Source organism: Acomys russatus, chromosome 26, assembly GCF_903995435.1.
Source record: "Acomys russatus chromosome 26, mAcoRus1.1, whole genome shotgun sequence".
Classification (NCBI taxonomy): Eukaryota; Metazoa; Chordata; class Mammalia; order Rodentia; family Muridae; genus Acomys; species Acomys russatus.
In genome coordinates, this window is record NC_067162.1 from 44,398,416 (window position 1) to 44,419,914 (window position 21,499).

General features: G+C 50.7%; 1 protein-coding gene across 2 annotated transcripts in view; it reads left to right on the plus strand.

Annotated features, from left to right (window-relative positions):
* The first annotated feature begins 11,925 nt into the window (after positions 1 to 11,925).
* The window catches only part of Crispld2 (cysteine rich secretory protein LCCL domain containing 2), a 99,669-nt gene continuing 90,095 nt past the window's right edge, over positions 11,926 to 21,499 (plus strand). For both annotated transcript variants that reach the window (XM_051168886.1, XM_051168885.1), the window contains exon 1: positions 11,926 to 12,050. The gene's annotated coding sequence lies outside the window, so the exon portion shown is untranslated. The remainder of the gene's footprint in view (positions 12,051 to 21,499) is intronic.

Sequence of the window (21,499 nt, forward strand, 5' to 3'; positions counted from 1 at the left end):
CCATCTGGGTGCTAGGACTAGCACCCTAGACCTCTGCAAGAGCAGCTAGCACTCTGGACCTCTGTTCCATCTCCCCAGTCCCTCTGGCCATTAAAAAAAAAAAAAAAGACTTCAACATGTGGGCTAACCAAGCTGTCTCAGTAACCCCACACAACTGAAGGAGGCTAAGGGAGGCCTGGGCCCTGGACACTGGGCTGGGAGACCCTAGTGCTCTCCTCGGATCTGCTTCTGCAGTGGGAGTTCCCTCCCCCATTGTCCTATCCAGCCCTGTGCTCCATCCTGTCCTGGTGAGGTCCTCTCCGTGCTGGAAGAAGCCACCTGCAGCTGTGGGGTGCAGGTACTCTGTCCTTTCTGCCCAGGCCACACATTCCTTCGTCTCCCCTTGTCCCAATGCCTGCTCCACTGTCAAGTTCCAAGCCAGGGGAACATGAGGGCCACTTTCTTACTGCAGATGGTCCCTGCTGGCTAGCCCTAAAGCCCTAGTCACAGCAGTTCCCTGCTGTGGAAGTTTTGGTTTATATTATGTAAACATGTTTTTGTTTTAATCCCAGGTGTGGGACATGGGGGCTGCGCCAGTTTGTCCACAGCTGATAACAGCCTCCTGAGAGGGCGAGTGATGTTTGCCAGCTGTGAGGGGGGTGGGGGGCTGGGGAGCTGGGGAGCTGGGGGGGCTGTGGTCTTTGTCAGTGGGGATAAAAGCCAGACCCAAAGAGAGACTGGGGGCTCTGAGAAGGAAGAAGGCTGCTCGTGCTTCTCTCTGCTGCTCCTGGTTGCTGCTTATGCAGTATGAGGAGAAATCGGAGTTATCTTGAACTGAGGATTCGACTTTCCCCAAGGAACCCTGTGACTCAAAACAGCAGAAAGTAGCTAAGGAAAACTACACCCCCTCTCCCCACTAACCTTCCTTCTCCACTACCTGGTGTTGGGGTGTTGCAAGGGATTTGGGTGGATATGGAGAAAGAGATTTAAGAAACCCAAAATAAAAATAGTTTAAAAGAAGCTGGGCAGTGGTGGCGCACGCCTCTAATCCCAGCACTTGGAAGGCAGAGGCAGGTGGATTGCTGTGAGTTCAAGGCCCGCCTAGTCTACAAAGCGAGTCCAGGATAGTCAAGGCTACACAGAAACCCTGTCTCGAAAAACCAAAAAAAAAAAAAAAAAAAAAAAAAAAAAAAAAAATAATAATAATAATAAATAAATAAAAGGATGACAACAATGTTGGACAGACGGCTCAGCAGTTAAGAGCACTGTCTGTTCATCCAGAGGTCCTGAGTTCAATTCCCAGCAACCACATGGTGGCTCACAACCATCTATACCCTCTAACGCCCTCTTCTGGAGTGCAGGTGTACATGCAGATACAGCGCTTATATACATAAAGTAAATAAATAAAATCTGTAAAAAAAAAATAAAAAGTATGACAGCCGCGCGAGGTGGCCCACGCCTTTAATCCCAGCACTTGGGAGGCAGAGGCAGGCGGGTCGCTGTGAGTTCAAGGCCCGCCTGGTCTACAAAGTGAGTCTAGGACAGCCAAGGCCACACAGAGAAACCTTGTCTCAAAACAAACAAACACAAGCTCCCCCCCCACCCCCAATTACAACAATTTCCTTCTGCCAAGCCCTTGGCACAAGTTAACTTGGGTTGGGTTGGGTGGTAAAGTCTCTCCCCTCCCCCATAACCAGTTCCTGCTGACACCTGTCCATAACGTGGCCTTATTCAGACAGTATCTTCACAGGTGGAAGGGGCTGAGGTAAATAGGTTCATGCTGAGTCAGGCCTGAAGTTGGTGGGGTATGGGGCATGACAGGTGTCCTTGCAAAGTAACAGGGGATGCAAGGCCCCCACTCTGTGATAAAAAATTTAAAGGACTTTAAGTTGTGAAACGTGAGTTTTATTTTTGGTTCTGTGGAAGCTGGGGTCAGCCTGGGCAATAGGCAGAAACGGCTGGGGAGCCCTAGTGACCCGACCTTAACGGCATGTCCCTACCTCCTGTTAGTTCAGGGAGGTACAGTCTTCCCTGTGTCCAGGTCTCTCCTCCCCCAACTCCCATCCTAATGGTTCAGGATACAAAGCTTTATCTAATATGTATCCTGGACCTCAAGAGTCCCTCCTTTTCTGAAACATGGGCTCAGTCACAGAACTGCCTTTAACTTCCCTATTGTTTTTGAGACAGGGTCTCTCTATGTGCCTGTTTCTGCCACCCCACGCACTATCCTGCCTGGCCTTGTCCATAACTTTTCAACTTCAGGATGTCCTGAGAGGCCTAGTTACACAAGCAGGCATTGGCTGCCAGCGAAGTCCAGTGCTTCCTGCTTCTCTGTGATTCTCTAATGAGCTCTTAAATTTACTTCATTATTAAAGATGGGCTGTGATGATTTTTTTTCTTGCTTGCTTGATTATTTGAAAAAAATTTAAATTAATCCCACTCATTTTATTTTTATGTGTATTTGCCTATAAGCATGACCATATACTACATGCATGCCTGGTGTCCTTGAGGGGGGTCATCAAATCCCCCAGAACTAGAGTTATGGATGGTTGTGACACCACACCACCAGGTGGGTACTGAGAATCAGACCCAAGTCCTCTGCAAGAGCAACAAACGCTCCTAACCACTGAGCCATCTCTCTGCCCTTGACAATTTCTTACCGGTGAGAAGACCAAACAGAAAAGCCATTGGACCACCTGGCCAAAATTGGGGTGATACAGACACTAGCTGAGATGTGTCAGGACTGTAATTCCACCACCAGGACTGAGAGCTGCCCAGGCAGGCTCTGCCTGGGAACCCTCTCAGTGTGATCCCACTATGACCCCACCCACAGCTGGAGGGCAGACCTCTGGTCCCAGAAGCTGGAAGGAAGCACCCGAGTGCTGCATTTTGGGTATGGGGTGTGTACCCCAGCATGGATGCTGCGGCAATCTCAGAGCACAGGCTCTCTGTGGTGGGATGGTCTGGTGACCCACAAGAGATCATGCTTGGTAATTAGTCCTAGACAATGCTCAAAGTGAGGCTCGAACCCACGACCCTGAGATTAAGAGTTCCATGCTTTACTGACTGGGCTAGCCCAGCTGGCAGCTGTGGTACTTAGGCCTAGAGCTTTGACCACTCAGGGGTGAAGGAGGAAGGAGACATACCAGTGCTGAAGAATTCTCAGAGCTAACTCACATAGTACCTGGCTTTGGGTGTTGCATTCTTTTGTTTGTTTGTTTGTTGAGACAATGTCTCATTATGAAGCTAGGGCTAGCCTGGTACTCATTATGTAGCTCAGGCTGGCCTCAAACTCAGAGCTCCACCCCTCATGCCGAGATTAGAAGTGTGTACGCCAATGCACCTAGCTTTTGGGATTCACATACTAACACTCTGTCCATTTTCTAGATTCAGGGGGGCCTAGGATAGGTCAGTGTGTTAAGCCTGGAAGTGACCAAACTGTCTCTAGGCCTTAAGGGACTTGGGGACTGATTCCTAGTTGACAGCTTGAGGGAGGCCTTCTTTCTCACCCCTAAGATGGGATCGAAGTCAGAAATGCAGTGTTATGGGTTTGGGTCTGTAATCTAGAAATACAAGGTCAATGTGAAATCTAGGGCCATCCCCTGCCCCCCTCAGCTGCGCACCCTGCTGGTCCCAGGCAGGGCTGCAACAATTACACTGTCTCACCAGAGAGGCCCACAGTGGGGCGCCTTCCAGTGGACTCTGGTCCTGTCACCATCCTGCTGGACAGGTGTTGGGGTTCAAGAGCTAGAAACGGGGAGCTTTTGGGAAGACATGAGTCCAGGTGCATTTTCTGTAGGAGTTGAAGCTGTGCCAGAGGCAGCATGAGCTAGAAGCCTGGGATTTCCCAAGCCACCACCCCTTTCTGTGGAGATAAAATCAGATTTCCGTTTTGTGATTTTCCCCTTGAGGATGGAAAGGCAGAATGAGGAGTCAAAGGGAAAACCCAGAAGCAGGAAAAGAAAATTACTGCTCAAACACAAGACAGTTTTCCACTTTAAAAAAATCATTTGTAAGTTTTTATTTATATGTGTATATGTGTAGGTAAGTGTATGCCAGGTATGTGGGTGCCACAGAAAAAAGTGTTGGATCCCCTGAACCCGGGGTTACAGGTAGTCATGAGCTGCTATGTTGACGCCAGGAACCAAATCTGGGTCCTTTGCAAGAACAAGGGTTCTTAACTGCTGAGCTATCTCGAGCCCCAATTATCACTCTTTTGAAGACAGGGTCTTCATAGGTGATGAGGCTTCAAGGGGAGCCAAGGCTATCCAAGTCCAAGCTGGTTTTAGAGTCGTGGAGATCCACCTGCCTCAGCCTCTTGAGAGCTGAGGTCACAGGAATGTGGTCTGTGCGGTGCTAAAGATCAAACTCAGTTTCATGTACACCAGACCAACACTTAGCAGACCATGCCCCGGAGCAGCCCATTCTCACCTCTAACAGCTTACCAGGATTAGCCAGGCTGAGTACGAAAGCGCACCCCCACCCCCACCCCCCCACCCCCCCGCCACCATACACTCCTCTCCACCTGACTAGGGGTAGACATTTTCTCTCCTCATTGGCCCACACCACAATCGGTGGGGCAGATCCAAAGAACAAGAATGTTAGGGACTTAAAACTTCCTTTTCATAGCCGGGTGTGGTGGCGCACGCCTTGAATCCCAGCACTCGGGAGGCAGAGGCAGGTGGATCACTGTGAGTTCAAAGCCAGCCTGGTCTACAAAGAGAGTCTAGGACAGCCAAGGCTACACAGAGAAACCCTGTCTCAAAACAAAAACAAACAAACAAAAACCCCAAAACCTCCCTCTTTATGACTTCTAGTTCCCTAGCTCCTCATGGACCAATGTGGTTGCTCAGCTTCATCCCTCACAAATGTATCCCAGGTATTTAGGAAGCAATGAAGGCCGTGTCACCTGTCTTTCAAAGAGAAATCCCTGTGCTGGTGAGATGGCTCTGAGGTTAAGGGGGCTTGCCACCACACATGATGACCTGAGTTCAATCCTTGGGAACTCACATGGTAGAAGGAGCAACATTATTTCCTGCAGGTTGTTCTCTGATCTCCACATGAGCACCATTGCATGTGTGTGTGCACACACCGCCACACAAAATGTGATGATAACTTTTGTTTGTTTGTTTTTCGAGACAGGGCTTCTCCATGTAACCTTGACTGTCCTGTCCTGGACTCACTTTGCAGACCAGGCTGGCCTCGAACTCACAGCGTTCTGCCTGCCTCTGCCTCCCAAGTGCTGGGATTAAAGGCGTGCGCCACCACCACCTGACAATGATAACATTTTAAAAAAACTAGACACAGGGTGTATCCTCTATTCCTGGCACACATAGTGAGTTCCAAGGCAGCCAGAGCTACACAGTGAAATCCTGTCTATAAATGTAGATAAATAAGATGTATCCCAGTCCCGAGAGATGACTCAGCTGGAGTTTGGCTCCTCAGAACTCAAAAGCTAGATGGGTGTGCAGGCCACATCCCAGCACTTCAGGACAGAGAGAAAAGAGATCCCCAAGCAAGCTGGCCAACCAGACCCACCAAGCCTTTGAGCTCCAGGTTCAAGTGAGAGACCTATTTTTTTTTAATTTATTTATTTATTTATGGGGCTGGAGAGATGGCTCAGAGGTTAAGAGCATTGCCTGCACTTCCGAAGGTCCCGAGTTCAATTCCCAGCAACCACATGGTGGTTCACAACCATCTATCATGAGATCTGGTGCCCTCCTCTTCTGGCATGCAGGCACACATGGAGGCAGAATACTGTATAAATAATAAATAAATAAAATCTAAAAAAAAAAAACAAAAAACCTTCATATTTATTTATTTGTTTGTTTTTTTTGTTTTGTTTTTGTTTGTTTGTTTTGTTTTTTGAGAGACCTATTAAGGAAGACACCTGGCACCATCAACTTCTGGCCTTCACCACACACATGTACACACATGTGCCCTAACATATTTGAGCATGCATGCACATTACACAGACATGCACACTGCACAACGCAAAACAAAACACACAACTGTTTCATTCTCTCTTTTGCACTAAAACTTAGTTGCAGAGATGGGAGCAGCTGGAAAGGTCAGCGAGTGACCAGGTGTGAGTGAGTGAGTGAGTGAGTGAGTGAGTGAGTCAGGAAACAGGCAGAATATGCTAATGCAGCCCTCAAAGCCTCACACTCATTCTGCAGTTGACTCACTTTGGGGGGGGCAGGGTATTGGGGAGATCACAATTTTTATGTAGCTGCAAAACCCTAAGTCTCGCTCTCGTCTTTCTGGTGTCCTTTGTAAGAAGCCAGCCAACCTCTCTGTGTGACTGCTGACGCTTTCCTCCGGGCCTTTCTCAGTTCTGCCTTGTATAGAGCATCACCCTGCAGGCAGGACACACAAATGCATGCTGAGGTGTCCTCAGAGCATGCCTGGACTTCTGGGGTCCCGTCTTCAAGCTTTGGGGTTTTTTTTTGTTGTTGTTGTTCTAATTCCAGTAGCAGCCCCTGATCTGAGGATGTGCGGTCACTGGAGAGAGGCACATGGAATAGGGGATGTGGGTAGTGATATGGGGGTGGGGCGGGGTGGTGAGCAAGAGCTGACATGATGGGGTGCCTGCTCTGGAATCTAAGCTGTGGACGAGGTACAGCCCAGTGTTGCTGGACCGCTGTTAACTAAGGCGCTAGGGAAAATGAAGCCCAGGTCCCTGGGGCCACCGTGCTATGGGTTTGCCCTCTTCTGTCTGTTCTGTTAAAACAAAAGTACCAGCGACTAGACACTTAAAATGCTCTCAGGATTTATTTATTTTTACTAATAATGTATGTCTGTGCGTGTGCACATGCTTGCATGAGCGTGCCTGCTGAGACTGGAAGAGGACGTCCGATTCCCTTGGAACTAGAATTACTGGTGTTTATGAGCCACCGGATGTGGGTGCCTGGAACTGAACTCAAGTCCTCCACAAAAAGCAGCTGAGTATTCAATCTCTGAGCCATTTCTCCAGCTCCCAGAAGCTTTTTTTTGGGGGGGGGGCGGTTCAAGACAGGGTTTCTCCATGGTGTTACCCTTGGCTGTCCTGGACTCGCTTTGTAGATCAGGCTGACCTTGGATTCACAGCAATCCGCCTACCTCTGCCTCCCGAATGCTGGGATTAAAGGCATGTGCCGCCACGCCGAAGCTTATTTTTTTTTATTAAAAAATGTTTAGTGGTATTAGAATGCTAGAGTACACATACTAGGCAAATGTTTTCCCACTGAACTCCACTCCCCAGCCCCCAACAAACAGGACACGTGTATTTCTCATAGTTCTGAGGTCCAGGAAGGCCCAGCCAAGGCTATTTGGCAAGGGCTGCATGTGGCTTCCAAGGTGACACCTTGTTGCTGTGTCCTTTCTCGTGGTGGATGACAAAAGAAGTGAACTTTCTTCCTCAGCCCTTTTGGATGGTCTCTGCTCCCACCCCTGATGACTCCTGCCTCCCAATGCTCCCCCCCCCCCCCCTTGCTCCCGTCCTTGGCATCTGGAAGGATTTCAGGGCCTCTGGCACCTATCTGGGACCACCTCTAGTCCTTGGAGTGTCTTGGTGGGCTGGGGCCCCCTGCTATCCTATGTCTTCCCTGTGGCCCCACTGTGAAGCTTACTCGAGGGTTTCCAGCTCTTGAAAGTTTGATTTCATACGGTCTTGGTCCTAGTGTCTTCAGAGCTCCTGTCAAGGTGAGCTGTGGACCCCAACATGCACCCTCCTCTCCACCCAGCCAGTATCAGGGTTACCCAGAGGAACAAGCTCCGTGGATGTGGAAGCTCACCATCTCATCATCTTGGTCACTCTTCCTGAGTCATGCCCATCACAAAGTGGTACCCCATGTCTCTTTAACGCCAATCGTTGGTGGCTTTTGACGCAGTTGCGGCCTGGTGACGTCCTGCAGCTGCTCGGAGGCACACAGGGAGCAGTGGAACTCCCTGGCCTTGGTGCTCTGCATCCAGCTCAAAAACTCTGATAAAAATAGCTGGTAAACCAGAACTCAATTGAACGTGAGCCAGCAGGCAGAGGGTCAGGAGAGCCTGCGTCTTTGCACTGAAGTATCAGTCATTGACCACAGCCCATCTCTGTCTTACAGCCTCATGTGGCCCTTCATCGGCTCACTTGGTCCCTCGGAGGAGAGAGTGGGCTCAGGGTGGCCCCACATGTCTCTTCAGGCCTGAGCAGACTTTTCCAGATTCAGCTCCCTCAGGCTAGGAAGGACTTTCCCTTTGTCTCAACTTCCGCAGAAGCCAGCCCTCCCCCAGTCACAAGGGCACTCCTGCTAGGATTTCCCAGGATGTCCGGCCAGTCCCTCCCCTGGGGCCAGTTACATGTATCTTGGCCCTTTCTCTTCTGGGACCTTCCAGGCACCCACAACACCCACGTTACTATTATTCAAGTACAAAGGCTGTTAAGTTTTCTCTTTTCCTTTTTAAAGAAATTACATCCTGAGATTGCAAAATGATGGGAAATTTGGTTAGAGCCGAACTGCAGAGAGCCTTGTGGGCCTGGCAGCACCTGTGTTAATCCTTGATGTATGTGTGTGTGTGTGTGTGTGTGCCATTGGACAGATGGGGCCCTTAGCACAGAAGTTAACAACTTTCTCAATGCAACAGATGGGAGCTGCTGGGGTTTGAACTCAACTCTGACTGACTCAGGATGACACCAGCGAGCAAGCCAAAGACACCATTTGCGCGATGGGTGTTCCTCAGACAGGTCAGGTGACTTGAGCTGCCACACACAGCTGAGGTACGTGCTTGAGAGCTGATGCTCAGATCTGCCATGACTCAGAGATGGTACTCATTCCTAGCTCAAGTGCTCAGCCCCTTGGACTGACAGCTTGTTTTTAACTGAGCAGCCTATGGTGTCTGGTCATCTATGGAGGGTTCTCTTAAAAGCGCTGCGATTGCTAGGCGGGCGTGGTGGCACACGCTTTTAATCCCAGCACTCAGGAGGCAGAGGCAGGCGGATCACTGTGAGTTTGAGGTCAGCTTGGTCTACAAAGTGAGTCCAGGACAGCCAAGGCTACACAGAGAGACCCTGTCTCAAAAATCCAAAACCAAAACCAAAACCAAACCAAACCAAAACCAAAACCAAAACAAATCCGCTGCAAATGCCTTCATCTCCACTTGTGTAGGTGGTCTGTGCCCCACTCCTTGAAGCTGATTAGGCTCTGTGGTTTCAGCAAACCACAGAGTGAGGCGTGCCTCTAACACCAGGGCATCACAGGTTCTCTCAAGCCACCTGGCTCTCAAGGATGCTTGCTTTAGGGGCAGTTAGAAACCTCGGGAAAAGTCTGACCACCTAACACTGTCCACTGAAAAGGGCTGCAGCTACCACAACCAGCAGCCCGGCTGGGCTCCCTCCCATCCTACAGCCAGTGTCAAATACCATCCTCAGAGTCTAGCTCCAGTCAACAGCTGACTGCAGTCAATGAGGCCCCGAAGGAAGAAACCAATGGCATCTTCCCAGATTTCTTCATCTAGTACATATAGGCCAAAAAGGACTGCTAAAGATGTGTGTGTGTGTGTGTGTGTGTGTGTGTGTGTGTGTGTGCGCATGCGCGTGTGACTCACAATGCTGGGTATCAAAACATATACATGAGCACACACACATATGTCATTAGCACTAATAAATCACTATACAACCGGCCCATCCCTCACCAGGCCACTATAATATAGGACAGTTTGTTACACAGCAGTGCAAACTGTGGCATTCCATTTGAGAAATTTGTTTAGCTTCCTCGATAAATTAACAGGAAATGAAATAGTTCTGAAGTATCCAACGTGTTCATCTTGTACAAACACAAACTCCCTAATCTGCTCCAGCCACATGACTTAGATGCCAAGGTCATAGGCTGTTCTTGTCCGCTTGGGCTGCTCAGACAAAATACCACCGGCTGATGGGGTTATACACAGTGGATCCTGGGAAGTGAGGCTGTCAAAGGCTGCTTCTCAGTTAGTTCATAGACAGCCTTGCCTGGTGCGCTCACAAGTGGAAGGAGCAATGGAGCTCTCAGGTCGTCTTTACAAGTCCTGGGCATCTCACCACATCCCAACTCCTTTCCTCATATTTTCCCTGGGTAATTAGGTCTTGATGGAGTAATCTTGGGGAGATACATTAAGACATAGAGGCTTTGGCACAGGCTGCCTGGCTTGGGGTCCCAGCTCCACCAATGGAACAACTAGGTGACCCTAGTTGGACAAGTGCCTTCGCCTATGTGTTCTTAGTGTCCCCATCTGTAAGCAGAGCGCCTCTTTCCTTTGGGCTGTGAGAAGCTGACCAGAAGATGCCCTTGACGTTTCCGTGCATAGCTCCTGACACACAGAAATGATTTTTGATGAAGGAAAGAGGAGAAATGGGGAAGTTAGGAGAGAAGGCCATGGAGGGAAAGGAAAGGGGAAACTGAGGGATAGCGGATCTGAAGGTTCTAGAGCTGGGGCAAGGATGGGCAGGCGGAGGGAGACTTGGTATGGCAATTTGACCTGAAGATGACAGCTTGTAGGATGCTTGGGTGGGGAGGGGATGTCTAAGAGCCACACCATGCCATCAAGGAGCTTTGCAAGGTTGCCGTGAACTGCATCTGTAGGGAGGTGTGGTGGGGCCTGGCCAGCGCCTGGCACTTCTTATTAACAAGCTCCTCCCACACAAATGTTGGGTCCCAGAAGAACCCTGTCCCTCATCATTTCCTGTTCCTGGGTGAGTATGGAACCAGGACCCAGTTTATCCTGTTCTGCTGCACCCAAGGCTTAATGATCACAGGCAATGGCAGCAGAGTGAGCACGCGTACTTTGCAGGTCTGTGACTCAGGGATGCGCCAGAGATCTCTGTGCTGGCCAGTCCTTTTGTTTGGGATGCTGGCAACAGCACCAGGGTTCGAGGGTGGTCAAGCAGGGTGGGGGTTGGGGGGACCCTCCGTGTCTGAGAACAGGGTGTGGCACACAGCTCTGCTCTCACTGGCCGTGTTATTCAGCATGGATTCCTCAGGTACTTGGAAGAGAGCCCAAGATGTAGGTAGCATCAGGTGTTTACTAAGTATTGAGTGGGTGAGTGGGGGTGAGACAACAACGCTTCCAAAACTGAGAGCAGAAAGAGAAGGAATTAAAAAAAAAAAAGATATTAATGTATATCTAAATCTTTATCTGCACAATGCTGCATCAAGTACTTGGGAAAGAATCTCTGGTGGGAATCCAGGTTCCCCTGAGGGTCCCAGATCTGAGGACAGATCTGAGGGTCCCAGATCTGTCCTCTGCACCTGCTCCTGGCTGTACTTGTGGAGGTGTCAGTAGGGGTAAATGCTCCTAGTGGACACCTAGTGGACGGTGGTCCCTTCCAGCCTTGCTTTATGCGACTGAGTGTGCTCTTGGACGTCTCTTAGCTCTTCTGGTCCATTTCTTCACTTACCCTTGAGGATCTGGAACTCAGCCATTCCTAATGTAATTTCCCGGATTTCTGACCTCTGAAGATTTGCCCCAGGTAGGTGCCAAATGCCCTGGGGCACATGGTAATAAGCTTGCTGGAACCTGCCCCTGGGGGCTCTTGAGGAGGCGGGACAACCTCTGCACAAGTGAGATGTTGCCTCCTCCCTGGGTTGCTGGGAACCCCGAGATCCTGTGTTTCTGTCTCCTACTCTCCTAGCCTGGAAACTGGTTGTGGTGGATAAATGCGCACACCCGGGTTCAACATGCACCTCCCGGTGGTCCGTCCTGTCCTTCACTTGAGTGGCAGAGCGGGGTGGGGTCCGCGGGCCATCGCTTGCCCGAGAGTGCCCAGGCCGCCGCGCACAGAAAGCACCTAATGAAAACGACTTTTATGGTCACGGCTAGGGGCCGCGCGCTCCTTGCAAGCACCGTGGTCCTCCTGCCCGAAAGCAGCGGGGTGGGGCGGGGCGGGGCTAGTGCCGCGCAGCCCAATCAGCGCTGCCAGTGGGCCTGGGGGCGTGGTCCAGGATGCTTCAAGAAGTTACTAGGGGCCGAGCGCCTAGTCCCCGACCCACTCGCAGCGTCCACCACCCACAGGCTCCCAGCGCCGCAATTTGCTCGTCCAGCGCTGCTTAGGTTGAGACCAGAGTCCCGCGCAGGTGAGAGGGACTCTGTCCCGCTGCTCTTTTGTTTGTATGAGAATAAGTTTCGCCGCGTAGCCTAGGCTGTCCTTGAACTCTTGGCCATACCCCTACCTCAGCTGCCATGTACCCTTTCTGTCGTTTGCGATGCTCTTTCCCTGATTAGAGCAGATGCGGTGCTTCAGAGCTGCAGTGCCGGCGTTCTGTCGAGCTCATAACTGTATAGCCCCTTTTCAGAGAAGAAACTAAGGCTCAGCCCGGGAACCTTTTGACCTGGACTGATTCAAGGTTAGGAAGTCAGAGAGTTAAAAGTCAGAGGTTAGGAAGTCCCTAGCCTGGCTGCGCACAGCTCCGCGCTCCACGGAGGCGCGCGCTCTTTTGCCCTCCCGGTGCAATTTGGCACCATTTGGGGAGATAGTGTGGTGGCAGCGGGCATCAAAAGCTGGAACACTGATGGCTTGGTTGCCTTTGAGAAGTGTTTGTACCTTGTGTAGAGAGCGCCCAAGTGATCACAGGTGCAGTTAAGTGCCTTTTGTTCCTAGTTACAGAGCCACGCCCCTTCAAGTTTCATCTGCATCAGGCAGAGGCGGTCTGGAAGTCTCCTTCTTCTATTTCAGATAAAATACTGAGGGTCAGGGAGGTAAAGTGATCTGTCCAGCAGAAACAGGACTGGAACTCACCGCAGACTGCCTCCAACTCAAAGTTACCCTCCTCTCTCCGTCTCCCCGGTGTTGGGCAACTATTCTAGAGAACATTTTAGGGACCACAATCCAGGGTTTTTCCCTAGAGTGGGCATCTTGAATAAATCTTCCTGCCAGGAGAATTGGCCCCAGATGAGGAAAGTCAAGGCCTTATGGGGTACAGACCCAGCACCAGCTGCCAGCTACTGCAGTCCAACTCCAACTGTCCATCTTTCCAGGGAAAGGTGAGTTGCTAGGGTAACTAAGACTGTGTGAGAGGCTGTCTGGATGCCCAGCTCTCCCGGAGCCAAGAATAGGCTGGGAATGTCCACTGTTCGTCCTGGACTCCTTGCCCTGGTGAAGTAGGGTAGGCTTGCCTTCTCCAGACGATGCTACTACACTGCACACAGCATGGATGGAGTCTGACAGAGTAAGGCTGGACACCCCTTCCCCTATCCCCCACCCCCAATCCCTGCCAAGCCCTGGCCCAAACAGATTGAGGGAGTGTAGCATGCATCTGGCATTCGGCTTCTGTCCTTCTGTCATCATCTCCATCCCGTCCCCAGGAGGAATAGCAGGTGTGGGGCTATACTGCCTGCCCTGGGGGCTATGTCTGGGGACCTGGGTCAGTGCCTTAGAGTCCTGACTCTGGGCTGGAAGTGGAGAGTGGCTTGTAATATTGCCATCCTAGGCTGGCTCCAGCCTCTTAACACTCACGACTTGTAGGTCCTGTCTTTTTATGGACAGCTGTCTGTCCACTGCTGCCTCTGCCTCTCAGTTTGACCTTTACAGGGGTGGAGGTCTAAAGGGTCCAGGAAAAACAAGGCTCCCAGAGAGGAGGAATAAAGGGGGAGGCTTTGATTCTTACACAGAATGGCAGTGACAGTTTTGATAAGGCTGGCTGTCACCTGACACTTCTCTGGAGCATCTTATGGCTAGTTAGGTCCAGGGCTTCCTCTAGCAATCTCTCAGATTGCCTTGTGAGCAGGCATGCTCTACCCACTGGCTCTCAAAGAGCACACATTTGCAGAACATGGAACAGCTGGGCCCCCATCCTAGGTTCGGAGGAAGGTGCTGTACCAGGTGACAAATGTGACTGTCACAGCAGAGTGTGCCACAAGACTTCTCTCAAGCCATAGGGTGCTTTTTTAGCATCTCCAGGTGCCTGGCCCCAGGTGGGGTGTGTGTGTAGGGGTATAGGGCAAGAAAGGGCTGTACTGACAGGGTTTTTCACTGGGGCGTGGGTCAGTCAGTACCTCCAAAGGCCTTGCCTGGTGACCTAGGTCAGTGAGGCTCCCAGAGCCTGACTACTGTGCTACAGAGGGGTGGGGTTGATCTGAAGGAGCAAGGTTGGGGGGGAGGTGAGGAAGGGGAGGGGGAGGACATGGATGGAGCAGGGGAACCGTGAGGCCCTTCCAAGCCCCCACATGGCATCCTTCTAGCATGGATCATACTGCAGCGTCTGCAGGCAGGACCCTGGTGCTGACCTTCGCCTTGTGGGAGCTGGCGTGAGGCTCTTCTCTTGTCACCAGTATAATTTGTGAGTAGGGGAGGTGCCTCTGTGTCTGCTACTCTGGGAGCTGCAAGCTTTAAAAAAAAATTTTTTTTTTTAAAACTCACTGCATTTGATGAGTCCCAGATGTGCAGAGCCAGCGTCAGTCAAAGGGGTTGATGGTTTGATGGCTCCTCAGGATGGAAACCTCAGTGCCACCGGGATGCCGTCATTTTACTGCGTGGAGAGTTCCTTTAGCTGGGGGATGTAGGGCACCTTATGATGTCCCCAACAGAGCACCCTGCAAGCAGAGCAGGCAAGGGCAGCTCATGAGTGGGTACTGAGTCCAGGGTGTTTAGACCAGTCATGTTGTTTTTGTTTCACTTTGTTTTCTTGAAAAAGTATAAAATATACATACAAATAAAATGTGCCATTTTATCTTTTAATTTTTTAATTTTTGAGGCAAGGTTTCTCTGTGTAGCCTTGGCTGTCCTAGACTCGCTTTGTAGACCAGGCTGGCCTCGAACTCACAGCAATCCACTCTGTCTCCTGAGTGCTGGGATTAAAAGCATGTGCCACCGTGCCCGGCTTATCTCTTAATTTAAAAATCATATTTATTTTTTTTTGAGTGTGTATGTGCGCCTGTGTGCATGTGCACGCAGGTATGTATGCATGTGGGTATGCACATGCCATGGTGCGTGCGCAGGAGTCAGAGGACAGCGCATAGGAACCTTTTGTCATTGTGTGTCTAAGGAAGTGACTGAATTCAGGTTTTCAGGCTCGGCAGCAAGTACTTTTACTCAATGAGTCATTTCAGTGCCCCCTAATGTACTACTTTAAAAATACTTATTTAGTTAGCTATTTTATATGTCTGTGTCTGTCTGCATTGGGTCTGTGCATGTGACTGTACTGTACAAGGAGGACAGAGAAGTGTCAGATACTCACCCCCCACCCCCCTTCCCCCCACTGGAGTCACCGATGGCGGTGAACCACCCCATGAAGGTGCTGGGAACCAAACCTGGGTCCTCTGCAAGAACTGCTGAGCCATCTCCTCAGTCCTCCCAAAATTCACCATTTTAAAGTACACAATTGAGGGGCATTTAGTACATACACAGTATTGTATGGCCAATGCAACCATTTAGTTCCAGAACATTCTCACCATCCTGTGTTCACCGGCAGTTAGGCCTCAGGCTCCTCCAGCCCCAGGCACTGGTCATCTTACTGATGCCTTTGGACACTCTCATTCTAGATGTTTCTCACAGGTGGAATCCTGCAGCATGTGATCTTTGTGCCTGGATGTTTTCAAGATCCATCCATTTGGTAGCATATATCTGAATATTTGTACTGCATTTCCTTTTCTTTTTCTTTTCTTCTTCTTCTTCTTCTTCTTCTTCTTCTTCTTCTTCTTCTTCTTCTTCTTCTTCTTCTTCTTTTTTTTGAGACAAGGTATCACAATGTAGCCTTGCTTGTCCTGGAACTTGCTCGGTAGACCAGGCTGGTCTCGAACTCAGAGATTGCCTGCCTCTGCTTCCTGATTTCTGGGATTAAAGCGATATACCAACAAGCTGGCTTTATGGTTATTTTATTTTAGTAAAATGATGGTTTCATTATGGCATTTTCTTTGCTTTTTGTTTTGAGATAGGGTCTCACTGTGCAGCCCTGGCTGGCCTGGAACTCACAATGTAACCCACCCTGGCTTCCATCCTCTTATTTCTTGGATTATAGTTGTGCCATCACTGTGCCTGGCTCATTTTTGTGCTGGGGATGGAACAGGCTATTGTTCGTGAAAGGCAGGCACTGTACTTACCAAGCCATGCCCCAGCTCCTGACTGGGGGATTCTAGGCAGGTGGTTTACCTCTGACTTGTAGATCCCACTCTCTGTAGAGCACAGTTTCCTTCTCATAGGCCTACAAATCCTGCTTAGTGTTTTGGGGACACTGTGCATGTGGCCCCGCGGGTGTGTGCACAGAAGAGACAGCAGGTCACGTGATCGTGGGATGTTTAAGGGTGGGAAAGCTGGCTCCTTCATCCTCTTGTGAGGAAGCGTCCTATGGGCTGCTCTTCTCCAGATGGCTCTTCCGTGGTGCGTACAGACAGACGCTGTTGCCTGGGGAATTTGTGGCAGGGCTGACGTCTTGTCCTGAGTCACAGAAACCCACTGAGAATCCTGTCTGAGACATTGCCCTGGGGGAGCCCTGCTCTGTCCCCCACCCCCAGCTTGCAACTGTGGTACTTTCGGGTAGACACCCCCCCCCCCTTTTCCAGGCCATGGGGACATGATGATCCAGCCAGAAGGAGGTTTGCCTGGCCTCTAGTGCTGCGTCAGCTTAGGGAAAACCCACAAAATTGGGGGGGGGCGGTGGCTAATGAGGGATTTTGCAACTTTTGGCCCATTATATAATTTTTTTTTTTTTTTTTTTTTTTTTTACAAACTATGAAAACCCACATTTTCAATCCGGTTTCTGGAATGTGTCATGTCTTGATGCTGAATGATGGTGTTCCAGAAGAAGAGGCAGTCGTGCTTTCATTTTGCTTGTAGGTCAGAGATCCCAGAGCTAACCTTGTCCCAAATTCCTTCAGGCAGGAAAGAGTGCCACTTGCTCTCAAGGACTGGGAGCTGGCATCAAGCCTGTGTCTTCTGACCTTTCACGGAGTGGACCCAGAATGCCAGACCAAAGAGACATGTTTCAGCTGCACAGAAAAGGAAAAGTGGGCTGAGGGAGCTGCTGACTGTGGCAGGCAGAGCTCTATATTGGCTCCACAGGCCTGGGGTGGGATGGGTCAGCTCAGGGTAGCAGGGTCGATCTTGCTGTCGTGGGTTGCGCTACTAAACAGCTACTATCTGGAATCAAGGCATGCTAGAGATAGAGCCATTTGCGCTGGGATGTGGCTTGTTCTAGTTGCATTGCCAAAGTGAGGGTTCCCCAGGGACGCTGGGGATTCGAAAACTACTCATAGGGTTTTCTTGAGTCCTGTGCTTGTGGGGGCAGGGAAGTGGGGGGTAAAAGCACCACGTGGGGCCATCTGGGCCTCACACTGTGCCATGCTCTGATCTCCTTTGCCAACAGAGAGCAAACCCTGTGTAACTGACCTTTAACCTAAATTATGCCCGGCTGCCCTAAGGCCACCATATGGTCTGATTTTTAGTCCCAATCTATTCATGGCAGAGTTCATCAGAGTCTTCATGAGTGGCAGGAATAAGAAAGAAAGAAAGAAAGAAAATGACTTGAAAATATAAATTTCCTCAAACACTTAAAGCAATCCTTCCTATTTAAAATATAAAGTACATTCTAGTACAGGTAGGGTGGTAAGAAGGTGAACCTAACTATGGAAGAGGTGGGGTCTGGGAAATGTTGGGTTAAGGAACGGAGAGCACTTGCTAGGCATGCATGAAACCCTGGGTTCCATTTCCAGCACCCCACAAACAGGGCATGGTGGCCCACACCTCTAATCCTAGTGCTGGAGGTGGAGGCAGGAGGATCAGGAGTTCAAGGTCATCCTCAACTACGTGACAAGTTCTAGGCTAGCCTGGGCTATGTGAGATCCTGCCCCAAGAAAATAATTAACAAACGGAAGGTGGGGAATGAGGGGAGAGGCAGGCTCTTTACAACAGGGCTTCTCAGGGCTTCTCTGAGTGGGGTCCTCGGCCCTGCAGCAGCAGTCCCTGCGACTTCAATAGAAATGTAAGCGACCAGGTCCCACCCGAACCAGGGAGTGCATCCTATTCCTGTCTTCGAAATAGCTATTGCTATGTAGCTGAGGCTGGCCCTGTATCTGCCAGCCCTCCTGCCTCTGGAGGAGCTTGGTTGCTGAAACATTCCTGTAATCCCAAGCCAAGGAGCAGAGTGTTTGAGGCCGGGGTTCCCCGGAGCTGTACAGCATGTGGGAGGCCTGGTTTAATAGCAACCAATAAGCCAAAATCAAAACCTTTCTTGGGAAGCAAGCCCCGCCTGGTGGTGCTCCATGCGCAGGACTGATTCCAGATGCTCTGGAACCCCAGCAAGTGGCACACGGATCTTCGCATCCTTCTGGAACACATGTAGTGCCTCTGAGTGACAGGGACCTGCTCTGGAGCCAGCTCTGCACTAACTACGAGCTGCTCCACTGTAGGGCTGTGGAGGTGGCTCGGTTGGCAAAGTGCTCGTCGCATAAGCCCAAGGACCTGAGTTCAGTCCCTGGAGCCCATGTAAAGAGGCTGGTGTAGTGGCACATGGATGTGACTCCAGCACTGCAGCTTGCTGGTCAGCCAGCCTCACTGAGCCTGCAAGTCACAGGCCAGTGAGAAACCCTGTTTCAAAAATGTAAATAAATAAATCAGGTATATGACTCCCAAAGAGCATCAGCATACACACAGAAGACAGACACAGACATGACAGACAGACAACACACACACACACATACACACACCCCATACACACAGATACATACAGACACATACACATCATACACAGTAACATGTACACACCACACACAGACACACACACATCACATATAAAGACATATACACCACACACACAGTGACACACAATGTACCACACACATAGACACACAGAGATATACACACCACACACAGATACACACATATCACACACATAGTGACACATAGACACAGACACATAACAGACATACATACACACACACACACCACAGAGACATATACACACCACACACACAGTGACACATAATCCACCATACATGGACACACACAGACACACACACGACACAGATGCACACACATCACACACTAGTGACACACATCGACACACACACACACACACACACACACACCACAGACATATATACACCACATACACAGTGTCACACACAGATACCATATACACAGACACACACAGAGACACACAGAGATACAGATACACACACTCTCTCTCACACTCTCTCTCACACACACACACACACACACACCCCACATACACAGCTCCCCACACATCCTGGCTGTCCTCCTCCACGGGTGAACACACTATTTATTTCCAGGACCTTGGCAGTCTGGCTAACACTAAGAAGAGATATTTTCATCAGAGCCTTGGCAATGTGGGACAAAGTGCCCTGCCAGCTGGGGGATGAACCCGGCCCTGTCTGAGTGAGGTTCCACTCCGCCTGGCTGACCCTTATCTGGACTTCTTCCTCTTAGTTTACTTTGCAGGGCTGTTGGGGCCAGTCTGAGCCTAGAGACTCTTGAGGGGCCAGCCTTGGGTGGGCGCGATTCTCTCCTGTGTGCTGGTGAGGTTCTTGAGTGCCATTCATGCCTCTTGTAATGCACGCTTCCCACGGTCTGAGCAATTTCAAACTTAAAATAATCCCAGCTTTCGCTGAAGCTCAACAAGTAAGAAAGGACGAACCATCACTCGTCCGCTCTGAGGTAAATCTCCTCTCAGATGGGGCTACAGAGGCCAGCCAGCCTACCGAGGTCCCTCAGGCCCTCTTGCCACCCACCCTCAGGGTTCTAATGGTGCAGGCCAGGCTTGAACTGCCCGTTTAATTCTCAGAGTCTGGCTGGCTTTGTGCCACACGCAAAGGTGAGGCTTAACTGGCCTATTGCACATTGACAGGCTTTCGAAGTTAAGCCAGACCTGAGCCAGCACTGCCTTCAGAGGCTCTTCTCTGCACTGGATGGAAAACAGGACTCCTCACACTGGCCTTCCAAACCCCTGACCACCTGTCCCTGGCTACCCATGACCTATACTCCTTTTCCATGCTTGACTTTGGTACGTGCAGATGGCGCCACCTCAACCACGGGGGCCACGGCCTCACCGCCACAGGGCCTTTTCCAGTCTAGCTCAAGGTCCCAGTGTGTTGGCTGCGTGTTACCTCCCCTCCTGGGCATGCTCCCAGGACTTCCTGCTTCTCGGTGGAGCCCTACAGAGGAGACTCCACAGCCACGTCCTGGTTCTGCCTTCCTGAAGCTGTTCTCTGCCTTCTAGGGGCATTGCCCTGGGGCTGAGCAGCTAGGCTAGATTGCAGCCTGTCTCTCAGAGCGGAGGCCATCTGGGATTCCATGTCCGCCCAGAAGAAAAAGGGAGAGATATATTGTGGGCATTGGCCAGATAGGCAGTGGTTTGTGTGGCCTTTATACCTGTCCTGGCCCAGCCCTGCCATGTCCCCGAGGAACTAGAGCTGTGGCGAGGTGATGACCCCTTGGTAGCCCGCAGCTCTGGCAGAGGGTAGGATTTGAACCCAGGCCTGACACAGACAGGTTCCCGCACTGCTCGTGACTCTGGCAACAGTCATTTCCTTTTTCCACGGAGGTGGGGGGTTCCTCTCCTTTACCCAGAGTTTGATGTGAATTGTTGCCAGGGAAACCTTCCCACATCAGCAGGACGAAGTCAGGCCTTGGAGTTACGCATGGGTTATTTTAAGAATACATTAATTTGTTATCCAGGCACTTAATTTGGCTTTAAAAAAAAAACCATATTATCTTGGCCTGCATGAAATATGCTTTAGTTTTAGCCCAGAGTGGTTTAAATGTTTGTTGCCTGAGTATTCTGTCTAGAATTAGTCTAGCATAGTATTTGGGCCTTTGATCCCATCCACTGGGAAGACAGAGGTAGGAAGATCACAAGTTCAAGGCCAGCCTAGGTGTCTTAGTGAGACCCCCCCTCGGTTCAAAATAAAAAGTGAAGACCAGGCGAGAGATGAAGCTCAGTGGCAAAACGCTTGACCAATGTGAGAGAGGCCTTGCTTGAATTTGATCCCCAGGACCATACGCACCATCAAATTGGCCTAGCCTGAGTTTGTTACAAGGGCCCTCTAAGGACTGTGTCTCCTGTGAGGGCCCTGCTGGCCAGCACCTGGGTGTAGGGAGCTTGGTGATGTGGGGTGGCCAGCAGGGACAGAGCCAGCCTCTCACTTCTCTTGGGTCTGACCTTGATCCTGTGAAAAAAGCGGACAGGATCCAGAGAGGAGGGGAGATGCCACTGGCTGCTGTCTGCTGCTCACCCGGTGTCTGTAACGGGACGGGACGTTCTCTGCCCTGCCCTGGGATCACTGAGATCTGCTTGCGGGTGAGGGTGAGGGTGAGGGTGAGGGTGTCCCTCCTCCCAGAATCACTTCATTCCCGGGATTTCTGGGTGGTTTGTGGGTATGACTCTGATCTGTCCTTGGCTTCTTACTCAGACTTAAGCTCTCCCTTGTTATATTGGAGGAGGAGAAGAGTCTAGGAAGCATGGCTGTGTGGGGTCAGTGGCTGTCCAGTGAGCAGGGCTCCAGGTGGAGGCATCACACCAGTGTGGGGCGATTGGGGCAGAGTTGCTGCCTGGATCAGGTAGACAGATGGAAG